Source organism: Siniperca chuatsi, linkage group LG16, assembly GCF_020085105.1.
Source record: "Siniperca chuatsi isolate FFG_IHB_CAS linkage group LG16, ASM2008510v1, whole genome shotgun sequence".
Lineage (NCBI taxonomy): Eukaryota > Metazoa > Chordata > Actinopteri > Centrarchiformes > Sinipercidae > Siniperca > Siniperca chuatsi.
Window position 1 is genome coordinate 27,607,774 of NC_058057.1, and position 11,599 is coordinate 27,619,372.

The window sequence follows — 11,599 nt, forward strand, 5'->3', positions numbered from 1 at the left end:
CCATTTCAATCTGGTTTTCGCCAACTACATAGTACTGAAACTGCTCTGCTGAAAGTCACTAACGATATTCTCATGAATGCAGATTCTGGCCATCACTCCAGTATAGTATTGTTAGACTTGTCTGCCGCCTTTGTCACCATCAATCAATCATCTTACTGGATAGATTTATTTATTTTATATACATCAAATCAAACTTTGAATCGTTCTTCTTTGGCTCTAAAAGCATTTACATTAAGGAAACTGTATATCATCCAGTCCTGGTAAGAACTTATCTTAGTATTTTTAATTTAATGGTTAATGGCTAATTAATTAAACAAGTAAACTTGGTCTTGTGTTACATTCCCTTCTAAAATCTGAGAAAAATGTAAAAGTTGTGAACAAGGCTCGAAAGCAAACCTTAGACTTATTTAGACTGTACACCATTTCAAATGGTTTCATTCCCCCCATGGTCTTTTCAAAATTAAGTTGTATTTTAGTGCAACTGCTTGGTCACATGCAGCTTATACCACAACCAAGGATCAGTCTGGTGTTATTCTGCATTTTCCAGAACAAAAAAACCAACAACATGTTTGTCTGTCTATAGAGTGCTGCAGGAATGAGTCCTTAAAATCTGGAAATTAGTTAGCATTTTTAGCACTTCCATGACATCCCTCGTTTCGAAGTCAATGGGTTTTTTGAATGGGTTTTTGATTAGATGCCTGAAATAAGGTCTGTGGTTAACACAAGCTCACGTTGAAGTCATGCAACCATGGTGTAGTTTGTTTATAGTCTAACGTTAGCTTTTTACTTAAGGTGATTGCATTTATGCTTCAAAAATCATAAAAGTGGTGGTTCATTTGTGAAGATTAACTTGCTGAAAAACGTGTAAGTGTCATGAACTTTTGGTTTTTTGTTTCGTCTGGTTCCCAGGCTAGACTTTGGTGACTCAGGCTGAGAAACTGTTCATGGCTGAAAGATCCATTATTGTTCATTCCCACTTTACCTGCAGGAACGACCGCTTAGAGCTTAAAACAAAGCTGACAAGTTCAAAAACATAAAATTAACATATATTGTATTTGATGTGTAAACTGAAAGTGTGCAGTTTGAGGGTGGAGATGTTTGACTGCAATAAAACGTAATGAGTCAACATTGATCTGGAATAACGTCATGTAACCTGATGTGTACCCAGTGTCGCTCTCAAGTTTCTGATATTTGTTTGTGTTTTATTGTCCATCCAGCATTAATATATACAGTACTGTGATACTGATACTTGTTTTTAAAGCCTGTACTTAAAGTAACTACATTTACTTAAGCACTGAATATTAAATCACAAAGTAATATTTTTAATTGTTTTTATTTAAAAAAGTGAATAATCATGCCAATAACTTTTTCATTATACATTATTTTGATATCTGTCCACTGCAGTGGACGCAATGCATCAACAGTATAAAAGTGATTCAATTGAACTCAATATAGGTCCAATAAAACATAGGCCTATGTTTTTAAAACTTTTAAAAACTGCAAGAAATCTTGGTGTCCTGTTTTATAGCAATTTATGTTTTGAGCAACATATCACTAAGCTTGTCCAATCAAGTTTTTATCACCTCAGAAACATTGCAAAAATCCGATCTATTTTAAATCTTAGTGATGCAGAAACTGTTGAACATGCTTTTATCTCCTCGCGCCTCGATTATTGTAACAGTCTGTTCACTTGTCTTAATCAAAAACTTTGACACGACTGCAGACTGTACCAGTTTGAGGGTGGAGATGTTTGACTGCAATAAAATGTAATGAGTCAACATTGATCTGGAATAACATCATGTAACCTGATGTGTACCAGTGTCGCTCTCAAGTTTCTGATATTTGCTTGTGTTTTATTGTCCATCCAGCATTAATATATACAGTACTGCGATACTGATACTTGTTTTTAAAGCCTGTACTTAAAGTAACTACATTTACTTAAGCACTGAATATTAAATCACAAAGTAATATTTTTAATTGTTTTTATTTTAAAAACGTAAATAATCATGCCAATAACTGTTTTTCATTATACATTATTTTGATATCTGTCCACTGCAGTGACACCATGCATCAACAGTATAAAAAGTGATTCAATTGAACTCAATATAGGTCCAATAAAACATAGGCCTATGTTTTAAAACTTTACTAAACACCTGTTTAGTAAACACCTGTACTGTGTCGCGTTTTTGTGTATTCAGAAGCTTTTCAGCTTCTGTCTTAAACCATCATAAATTGACTTAGAAAAAGTTTTCAGTCATCAGGCGTATGGAACTTAAGTGATTTTAAGCTGGCTGCAACTTGACGTGTTTTACCGACTGCCTCCACTGCTGCTAGCTTAGCTAGGTTTGTTTTTAGCCCGGCGGCTAGGCTAACCGGATTTTAAGCTCTTTAGCACTTTGATGGACTTTACTGTGGACTTTAAGCTTGAAGTACTCTCACGGACTAACTGCAAGCCTGACAGCTGAGTGTGGAGCTTGTCACCTTACTGTCTCAAAGCTGAAGATAACTATTGCCTGTCTGGAAGCCAAGCTCAGAGAAAAAGACAATCTCATCCTGGAGTTCTCCACTAGGTTTGACATCCTGGATACGCAGGACTTTCCTCCACTGGAGGGACGCTCCCTTTTTCCAGCGGTCAGGTCTTCCTCCTCCTCTTGCCGCAAGTTACTGAAAGAGGCCGTGATCAGGAGAAGCTCTGGATGTCTCATTCGTCCTGAGACAGCAGAGAACACCTCTAGGAAGGACGCGCCTTCGCTCGCTGCAGCAGTCCGGCCACAGGTATCCCAGGGACAGCTGATGGAACTTGGCGGTCTCCACGATTATCGACTCTGCCTTCTCTCATCCCCAACTACGCTGATCGTTGGAGATTCCATAGTAAGGAATATCTGCTCCGTTAAGCGGTCACACACTGCTTTCCCGGAGTTACGACCCCGACATCCTCGAAAAGCTCCCGGACGCTGGCTGCACTCCCGACGCGACTATCATGAAAATCATAGTCCATGTCGGCATCAATGACACCGCCCAGCCAGCTGACGAAAGCAGACTTCATCCACGCTTTGACCTGTAACCAACCTTACTAACCTAGTAAAGATCCAGGCCAGAACCCTACCTCCCTCTCAACCTCAAATATGAACCAGCACAGACTTTTAAGATGGCTCTTCTCAATGTAAGATCCTCTCATCAAAACATTTATTTTAAATGATTTGATCTCTTCTACTGATTTAGATTTTATGTTCTTAACAGGATCCCGGTTACGCCCTGGTGATCACAGGCAGCTGGCTGAATTGTGCCCTTCAGATTATGACTGCTTTAGCTGCCCTAGCGTGTGGTCGAGGTGGGGCCTTGTTACTGTCTATAGGAAGCATTTAAAGTGTAACCTCATAGCTTGCAATGATTTTTCCTCCTTTGAAGGGCTCATGCTTAAACTTGGTGGCCCACTCCGGTCATATTTGCTATTATTTATCGCCCCTAAACCAGCTGGCTCTTCTTGTTGGAACTCCACGGGTTTTTATCAGTCTTGTTTTAGAGTATAGATGCAATTGTTCTTTGTGGTGATTTTAATATTCATGCTGATGACTCCTGTCATGCCCTTGCTGCTGATTTTAAATAACACAAACTCTCTTTTAACTTATAAATAACATGTGTGTCTGGCTAAAATCCCATTCCCCGTGGCTTGCCACCTTGGGCCTAGTCTTTAGTCTGGGCCTGAAAACTCCATCTGTGAATCCAGTATACGTTTGTATCCGATCACTTATGCATTGTTTTAAACTGTGAATTAGAGTATTGCTAGAATCCGTCTTATCTCGCCTTCCTAAGCACACGCTGGCTCCCTAATGAGCATGAAAAGCCTCAAAAATTTGCACACTGGTTCAATTCTCTTCCCAAAATGTGTTTCCATCTCCTCCAATAATAACGATTTGCTTGATTCTTTTTAACTACCTGTGTTCTTCAACAGATCTATAGCTTCCTCTGAAAACAGACCAAACCCAAAAGACTAGAAACAGCTATGGTTAAAATGACACATTCGTGCTGTAAAAGAGCCAAAAGAGCAGAAATCTTAGATGGAAAGAAATTAGGTCCCAGGCTCACTCAGGCCATGGAAAGAGCACATGCCTTATAATAGGGGATGGGTAATGATGCAGAACATGCCATTTTCTCTCTGCACTTATTTCTGCCCATCAGCACAAACCCAGATTCATTAAGACTGTGGATCAGTTAGTTAAACAACCTCTCTTGTGCCCCTGCTGACTGCTTGATGCTGATGGTGAAAATTTCTTTTTGAAACTTTGCTGGTAAGTGGAGTGTAATAAGATCTGATATCACCCCCAATCCTGCCTTTTTAGATGTGGATCACCCGCTCAGGGATTCTTTGGAGCAATTTTTCTGCTGTTAGTCTTGCCTGAACTTCGCAGACATCATGTCTCTTATGAGAGTGTCCTCCAGCCCTCTGGACAAAATCCCAACAAGGTTTTTATGGCCAAGTCATGGATTGTATTGCCTTTTTGCTAATTATTTTTAACAGCTCGCTGTCTACAGGCTGTCGTCCCAGATTACTTTAAAACTGCTTGTGTCCAGCCAGTCATAAAAAAACCTCAGGCCAGATCCCACCCTCCTGGATAACTATCCAATCTCCAAACTGCCTTTTTATTTTGGAATATTCTCAAAAATCTTGTATCTAAGCAGCTTCTTGCTGCTGTGAAAATAATAATATGCAAGAAATCTTGGTGTCCTGTTTTATAGCAATTTATGTTTTGAGCAACATATCACTAAAGCTTGTCCAATCAAGTTTTATCACCTCAGAAACATTGCAAAAATCCGATCTATTTTAAATCTTAGTGATGCAGAAACTGTTGAACATGCTTTTATCTCCTCGCGCCTCGATTATTGTAACAGTCTGTTCACTTGTCTTAATCAAAAAACTTTGACACGACTGCAGACTGTACAAACCTCAGCTGCTAGGCTATTAATCAGGACCAAGAGGTACGATCACATTACACCTGTTTTAGCCTCTTTACATTGGCTCCCTGTTTGTTTTAGGATTGATTTTAGGATCTTATTGATTACTTTTAAGGCTATTCATGGCCTGGCTCCAGACTATATTTTAGAAAAAATTAGGTTGTCTGAGTCAGTGTCTTCATTTAAGTCTCTTCTCAAAACACAATTTTATTGTAAAGCATATCCTGATTTTACCTGAGCTGTCTGTTCCTGAGTCAAGAATGAAAACTAAAGGGGACAGAGCTTTTGCTATCAGAGCCCCGAGGCTCTGGAACAACTTCCCTGAAAAAATTAGGTTGTCTGAGTCAGTGTCTTCATTTAAGTCTCTTCTCAAAACACAATTTTATTGTAAAGCATATCCTGATTTTACCTGAGCTGTCTGTTTATTTTATTGCTTTTGTGTATTATATTTCTTTATATTTCATCATTCACTGTGGTATTTGATTTATCTTGTTGTGAAGCACTTTGGACTTTGTTTTGATAAGTGCTATATAAATAAAGTTTTATTATTATTTTTATAAGAGTGAGTGGTATGAATACACATAAAGCTATTCAAGTGCAAATGATATCATAATTTTAATATGATACATACAAAATAAAGTGGCATCTACATAGGCAGAATATAACCTTTGACACGTAACGAGCAAACGATGTGGGCAGCTCTCATATCTAGAAATCTGGCCGAGTTTATTAGTGGACCTAAACCATGACAACTTGAGATTGAGACCAGGAGGCAGAGTTGCAGTCCTACATGCTTCTCTGCACTTCCAGAGCAGAGAAGCAGCCTACTACTCTTCATTAACAGAGGAAAATAAGAACAACTCCAGGTTTCTTTTCAGCACTGTAGCCAGGCTGACAGAGAGTCACAGCTCTATTGAGCCATGTATTCCTATAGCCCTCAGTAGTAGCAACTTCATGAGCTTGTTTAATGATAAAATTGTAATTATTAGAGACAAAATTCATCACGTCCTGCCCTCAATCGGTACCGATTTATCTTCAAACACAGGAACCTTAGAAACAGCTGTCAGTTGTGATAGATAGATATAATTGGGTATCATCCACATAACAATGAAGGTTTATGGAGTGTTTCCTAATAATATTGTTTAAGGTGAATAGAATTGGTCCAAGCACAGAACCTTGTGGGACAACTGCTACTACAATTGTTATTATCAGTCTTAATAAGGTCTCTCTTTCTCCCTCTCCCTCTCTCTCAAACTCAAACAGATGTTAACATTGCCAAAGCATTTATAAAATAAAAACATACATAAATAGAAGAATTGTCATGTTAAAATATATACAGATAAGTGAGATAGTGTGTGTGTGTGTGTGTGTGTGTGTGTGTAGGTCATTCACTGTCTCTCAGGTTGTGGCATGTTGATATATATTGGGCAGCAGGTTTTCCTAGGAGTATTTTTAATTTTGAGTGCTCTTTGAAATCTGAGTTTACAGAGTGGAACTTGTTAAAGTAAACGTTCCGTTTTTCATCGAAAATTGTAGATTGTAGGAAGAAGTGCATCTCTGTCTCAACAGTGACCACATATTCTGTTTTCTTTTGGCTGGCAGGATTTTTTGTGTCTTCCTGTTTCGATTGCCAGTTTGTGGTCACTGAGTCTGTACTTGGTCAGGATCTGTCTCTGCTTTCTGTCTCTGACAGCAGAGAGATATTCTGCCAGTTCATCGTCTCTCTTCAGGGCCAGATAACTTTCTGATCTACTTTGGCTTTTAGTTTCTTCTTTCCAATGTTCCAAATAGGTTTCTTTACATTGTGTTATAATTTGGTTTACTCTGATTGGTGTTTGGAAAGCAGTGCCGTTGTGAGACTGGTCAGAGTGTGTCTGAGGGGGGGCAGGTAGTCTCACCACCAGCTGACATAGGGGACTCTTTTCTGGTCTCTCTTTCTTTCTGACCCACTGCGAGTCTGCGTTGCAATGAATAGAATAATGGACTATTAGGCAACATTAGGGGGTGGTGCAGCCCCCTCAGCACCTCTACTTCCATGGTTACTGAGCTTATTTAAGGTTACATAAGTGGGGTTTTTTCAGCAAGAAAAGTCAGTAGTCAGTAGTTAGAACTCAACGTAATAAAAATGTATATAACAACAAGTAAAACAATCCACCCTTAAGTTGTGTTGGATGATAAGCTGCTGCTGTATTGAGTCTTGTTCACTCCATCAGATGCCCTTAAACTCAAACTGACACAAACACAGCACACAGAGCGCTCAAACTGTCTGACAACAAAAGAAAGGTCACACGGGTGAAAAAGGAGCAGCCATATTCTGATCATACAGAGATTTGACCACTGGAAACAGCTGCTATGCAGAAATGGTCTGACTGGTCGCTCTTACTGGGAAGTCCAGTGGGAAGGACTGGTTCACGAGCAGTAAATTACAGAGAGGAATCAGCAGGAAAGGAAAGAGATATGACTGCAGGTTTGGAGGGAATGACAAGTCCTGGAGTCTGAGCTGCTCTGGTTATGGTTACTCTGCCTGGCACAATAACAGAGTAACAGACCTCCCTCTCTCCTCCTCCTCTGTCTCTAACAGAGTAGCAGTGTATGTGGACTGTCCTGCTGGCACTTTGTCCTTCTACAGCGTCTCCTCAGACAAACTGATCCACCTCCACACCTTCAACACCACTTTCACTGAACTTCCCTACCCTGGGTTTGGAATCTTACAGTTTGATTCCTCAGTGTCTCTGTGTTGTCTGTATGAAGGAGAGTCTCCTCCTGTGAAGAGAAACACTGTTGGTATTTAGACCCACTAAAGAAAGAATGAGTGTGTAGTCATGTCAGGAGAAAAGCCCTGATGATATAAAATTGCTAGGAAGAACAGTGCAAACCTCAAGAGACATGTCAAGACATCCAATAAAGATGTTGGGAATATATAAAAGCTTCTGGTTAGAAGTTAGACTAATGTGAAACCAACCAATCTAAATGAAAACTCTGCTGTTCTCCTGTGCCTTTGATTGATTGGTTTCTCTGCTGCACTTTTATATCCATTGTTGAATTTGGAGCAACTTAGAATAAAGTGAGTTAGTGAGTGATACTGCAATAATCATTTACTATGTTAATTGATTTGATTTTATTGCTTATTGATTTTGAATGTCATTCTAATGCTTTTCTCAGCCTATGTAAAGCTGCCTTGCCTTGTATTGCTCGGTTCATGAGGGTTACACTTTTTAAAATGGTGTTGGTTCAGCTGTGAAAAGCATTTTTTTATTTTATTCTTTCATTTTTATTGATAGTATTTCCCATTTTGGCTTCATTTCTAAATATATATGCCAATCAAAACATGTGTCTGAATGTATCATTGACATTCGATGACATCAGACCAGACATCCAGTCAATTGCTTTGTGGTCAATGTTCAGAACCAAAGGCCTGTATCATGATGCGAGGTTAGTGTGATAAATAGGGGGACTTACTTTAAGTGTTTACTGTAAGTGTGACTAGTAAAGATTTGCAATAGATTATGTTTTGATTTGTGTCATGCTGCATATTCCCAAACAACTTTCCAAATAATCAGATTATCACAAACCAGGTTTTGGGGCCCCGGGACAGTTCTTTGCATGGTTGGTAATCCAGCCTTGTCTACAAATGGATTTCAGTTTTCTTTATTTAGATAGAAGATTAATGTTATGTAATCTAACATATTTCTGACAAATACATGTTAATTTCTCTGTCTCCTGAACAGAACTGTAGCTGCTGCTTTGGATGTATTGCTAGATTATTGTATTTACACAGAACAACCTGTCATCATCTACTGTGTCTGTTCTCATTTACGTTTCACTGCTCTGGATGAAAACTGAGCTGCTGCAGCAGAAATACAGGACGGATGTACAGCGTAAACTTCTGCTGAATACAAACAGAAATGATATGAGATTTTGCTGAAGCAGAACTTTTTTATTGCAGTAAATTTAGAAGCAGAGGTTTAGAAGACATACAGTGATCCAACTGCAACAGTTGATCAGGTCTTCATGTCGAAGCTGAATAAAAGCATGAACATCAGAGGATGACGTCATATCTTCTTGGCACACACAAAGGGTATTCCCTCCGAGCACTCCAGTTCACTCCAACGGCCCTGAGACTGCAAGGACTGCAACATTTCTCTCCTCTGAAATAACAGAATCAGCATCACATTTCCAGCCCTCTCTGTGGAGGCTGGTAACAATAACCTATGCAACAGGAACCAGCAGTCAGCAGGTTCCATCCAAATCAGAAGAAAATACAAAATAATAAACGTTTCATACACAGTACCAATATGTGAATATGAGTTTATTGGTTGGTTGAGATAAACTGCTGTTGGAGGTAATCCTCCAGTCGCTGCCATTAAAGCATCACAGAAGAAGAGGCGTAGATGACGCCATTTGAAAGAGCTCTAGCCAAAGCTCAAGTGATAGAAAAAACCATGGGAAACTATGATGGAAACATGACATTTCTGTTATTTTCTTTGTGTTAATGTGAGGAAGGTTACAGCCTGCTCATCGCCTCCACACTGATGTGATGTTTTTCAGCTCTTCACTGGAAGCTTGAGTGTCTGTTTTCATTGCACTCTTTGTCGAGATTTTGCTTTATAGATACACTACTTTTTCTGAGCTCAGCCAAGTGTAAAACGTTTGTTGCGATATTTTGAGATTTATTCAAATTTTCTATGCTTTCCATTCAGGTTGTTTTTTATGCACAAACTGAAAATGCACATAAAAACAGGTGGATGTGTAAAACTTTTTTGCTATAACTTCAACAACTGCTCCTCCTCCACCGCCTCCTCTGCTGCAAGGCGTCCCCAGGGTTTGGTGCTTGGTCCTCTCCTGTTCATCCCCTACATGCTCCTCCTACTAGCATTATACGCTATCATGATCTCCACTTTCCACTGCTACGCTGATGACATCCAGCTCTACATCTCCACTCACAAATCTATCACCACTGCAACAACTTCTTCCACTCTGACCAATTGTCTTGCTGAAATTAAATTATGGATTCAATTCAATTTTAATAGTTATCTCATTGCACTTTTTCCTACAGAGCAGGTCTAGACCTGCATTTTTGGTAATATTAATTACAGACACCCAACAAATCCCACCATGAGCAAGCATTTATGACAGTGGCAAGTCAGATAATCAGACATGCCATCTGTCCTCAAACTTAACTGTGATAAATCAGATCTTTCTCTGACTATCATCTGTCCCAAATCCTCACTCCAGAAAACCACATAATAGTACTTTTATGGCATCATCCAAAAACATAGCTCCAGTATATCCAGAACCCTCTGTGCCCAAGCTCACTCCCAAGCTTTTCTGATACCACCCTTTGGGTTCTTGATCCATGCTGTCTCTCATCACATCCAGAATTGACTACTGCACCAAACCACATAATCCAGGTTTTTATACTCCCACATCATCCGGCTCTCTGTCCTAAATGTACATCCAGAACTGGGGCGACACTGCTAACCTGGAATCCTCCTCCACAATCTAACTCCTAATCCTCTCCTTTTCAGAACTGCTGTTAATGTGTGAATAAATAATGTTATATAATTTTAGAGTTTGGATACACACAATATAGCCACTAATAATATAAACCATTACTTGATAAACCTTTGATGCACAAAATAATTTATTACTATATAAAGTATTTTTGGTATTTTTAAGAGAGCAAGGTTGTTCTAGTAAAATCATTTGGCTCTTAATCCTGTTGAATTCTTCATCCTAACCCTTTGTTTACCATTATAGTCTCTATCCGATCGCAGGCCTTGCCATCTTTCTCAGTTTTTCTCGGTTCCTTGTTCCAACCATCTGCTGAAGTCCAGCTTTCGCCCATCGGTAGTTTACATGGTGCAATTGGCCTAAAGTAGAGAGGGTAGGACAGTGAGAGCTCGTACTTCTGAGCATCAGGAGTGTTTAGTTCCTTCCATTCCTGGGACGTTTCTCTGTTTCATCTTTTCCTTCTTGAGGTCCGGACCCACACCCTGTTCTGTATCAATTTGCTTATTGGTTCTTCCAGAGTATATACAACACCTTGTTGTAGTAGCCATTTAAGCTGTACATATCCACACCAGTGTGACTCACTTTCACACTCTTGCAAATGCCTCTGAAGTCAAACGAAATGAGGTTAGTCTTGTAATAATAATAATATTAATTCATGCAGAGTAATTTTAAAAAAATCTTGTGAAAATAAAAGGTAACTGCCCATGGAAAGCAGTAACTTGACAAATTATAAATTCCTTGGGATTTTTAACAATAACATCTAATTTAGTAGTGCAAGATAAAAGAAATACAAACTGTTTACTGGCGGCAGAATTGGTGAATGGTCTGATATGGTTTAGGTTAGATGGTACGCTCCTGAGTCTTTTTCGCTGGTTCTGTCTGGGCTGTTTCTGCATGTTAAAAGGGCGTTTTTCTCATGCCTCTGTCGCTTGCTCATGGTGGGAATTGTCAGGGTAATATAAAGAGGAGTACGTGCCCAGACCTGCAGACAGGGGATGTGAAGTGCAAATGTGAGATAAATTCTGTTGTGAATTGGCGCTTATATAAATAAAATTAGAAATTGAATAAGAAGAAGCCTGACTTCTCTGCACACTGGTCTGATTGTAAACACTGCCTCCTTCTCCTAGTTTCT